The following is a 2,813-nucleotide window of genomic DNA, read 5'->3' on the forward strand; positions in this document are numbered from 1 at the left end:
TCGCATTTGAGCGCATAGCTCCTAAAATGACACGAATCGGAGGCGTGCGTGGCTGCAAAGCTAACAAATGCTGCTCAGAAGACATGTTAGTATCAGTGATGATTCAAATTGGCATAGACTGGTGAGGAATCACGGTTTAGCTGGAGTAAATACGCCTTCTCACACATATTACCCATCTGCACGTCATCGCCGTGAGGCAGTCGACACATATCATCGATTGCGACAGTCGAATAGAGAAATGTTAATCAGCTCCTCGCGCGAAGTATCTTTTAGGATAGGTAGTATTTGCTGATGGTCGCCACAAATCTCAATAATATGCTTTGAAATTATTCTGCTGAGCTGTTTGTGATGTTACTGAAGGGTATCTCCACTATCTTCCGCATGCATTGATCTTACTTGCATAGCTGACGTACTTTCTGACTTATTTGCATAGCTACTGACTGACAGAGTGGCGTAAATCCTTTCCAACTGACATTATACTGGGTCCGATATGTACGACAAACATACGAAGAAATATGGCTGTAGGCAGAGTATCAGATCGCAGTGATGGTTAGACTTGAATTGAATAATAGTTCATGTACATTAGATGGAGTACTTTCGCTGCCTACTTATCAGCTCGGCGTGCTATTTGATGTGTCCGTGCATATATCGCAATGTCGTTAATGAGTGTATTTGCCACGCGCTCGTGATAGCCCAACCTATGTATGGGGTCACTGTTTCTTTATCGGGACTTTTGCGTCGTCGTGCTAGCTTTCTGTGCTTACGCTATTGGTGTATCCGTCTGTATAATCAAGCGCGTCACTAACTGGGCACAGGCCATTCCGCAGCGATACAGGTATGCTGAACGCGCATCTGTTAGCAGTAGCCAACGCGATAAATACGCGCGAGGCGGGTACACCTTATAGTCATCCGCGACTCAACCGAGCTCTCATCTCGGCCATTATGAACAGGACACTAAAGTACAAGATTGCATTCAGACACATCGCCTTGCCACGTCCATCTATACGGTCTGCACTGTCACGCAGTGGTAGTATCTATGTAAACAGCAGCTTATTCGTCGCACGTAGTTCCCACTCAATACTGTGGTTTAAATGTGTGAGCGCCAATTAGTGCAATATACGCTATAAGAGCTGATGGTACAGATATCATGGTTTTGCGTGTGCCCACGTGAGCGAGTGTACGTGCCATCTACGGTGATGCGTATGCGGATAGGAACCACCAAATTGCAGCGGTGCACAGTTGATTCCATGTTCTAATTATTTATGAAGCGCGCTACGCTCTGTAGGTGCGTCAACACCATAGTCAGCTTACTATATGTGCGGCTCCAAGCCTCGCACCGTGAGCCAGTATACCAAAACAAAAATAGGTAGGAAAATGGGGGCATAAAGGGTATATTTACCATTACTTGCTCTTCTGCTGCTTCTTTTGCTCGATGTACTTGGCCAGCTTGCGAGGGCGGCTGCGCCTCTTTTTCTTCTTGGGGTACCAGTCTCTCCTTCTTGACGTTTGACAGGCTTCCCTGGCGGCGGACTTCGGCCGACTCAGGTGGTGTGGGCTTTTCCTCCCAGAACTTAACCGCTTTTGGGCCGTTCTCGCAGGCAATACAGCGCCGCACGATGTCCCGCCCGCTGATTGTACGGAATGCGTAGCCGTACTGCAGCTTCCCGCAACCGACGCAGCGCGCCCGGGCATCCGTCGTAGACCGCTGCGGGCTCAGCAGAAGCGGGTCAATCTTCGCCTCGCATTGCTTGCACGTAGGGCCCACAACTGTGAGTAAGTTAGCAAAATATATTGCTCTAACCAATTACTTGCGTCCAAATATTTGCCAATAGCACGGTACTGTAAGGGTGGAATTTATTCATTAGGCAAAATACTAAAATGTTTTATACTATTACTATTTGGCTTTGCTTTCATATTAATATTATCAGATTTATAAACAAATATATACTTTACATGCAATAAAAGTGACAAAAACAATTATCTATCGTGCGCGCATGCATTCGTCGGGTACGGTGCACGGGAGCAGATACCGCAATGACCGTGCAGCCGCGCGCCTTCATTGCACGGTGGCAGTGGTGAGTTCCAGGTAAAATACAAAATATATTTATACGCAAAGTCGCTACAAAAAGCGCTGGTCGTGAAGTCTACTTTAATATTAAAATACTATCGTCTCTACTTTAGAGAGTGTGTGGAAAATAGCATCGCCGAGCTCTTACAAATGCGGCCTGTGAAGCTTATTTTAATAATACTATTAATATCGTCTTTACTTTGAAAAGTGTGTGGAAAATAACATCCCAGAGCTTTTACAAAATACTGGTCTGTGAAGTCTACATTAATAATAATAAAAATCTCTATTTGAGAAGTGTGCAGAGCTCTTAGAAAATAAAGTGGTTACTGTGCCCGATTTGCAGTACATACGACAGGCTTTGCGCTGCTGAATGCAATAATCAAGTATCTGCTGGCTGTTTGCAACCAATCGATGCGTTTCGTGCTCGGCAGAAATGTTTACCTTACGTCCAATCGCGAGGGCGATAGACGGTCTGATCGTGCGACAGATCCAGTCAGTGTCGCAGGTCGGCAGGTATTGCCCAATCAGGGCGCGAGTTAATTGTGTCACGCTTTTGGATATATTTGTAATTTTAGCATAGTTAGGTCGAGTCAGAAAGGTAGGCGCGGTCGGTAGGATAGGAGGAAACTGTATAAGACAGGCCGAGTGTAGCCATGCGAAAAGGCAGGAAAAAGCAGCAAGACGGGGAATGCGACGGACTGATTGACAGACGGACGGACGGACAGGCTGCAAGCTTACGTGGCGG

Source organism: Phytophthora infestans, genomic scaffold (assembly GCF_000142945.1).
Source record: "Phytophthora infestans T30-4 supercont1.249 genomic scaffold, whole genome shotgun sequence".
NCBI lineage: Eukaryota > Oomycota > Peronosporomycetes > Peronosporales > Peronosporaceae > Phytophthora > Phytophthora infestans.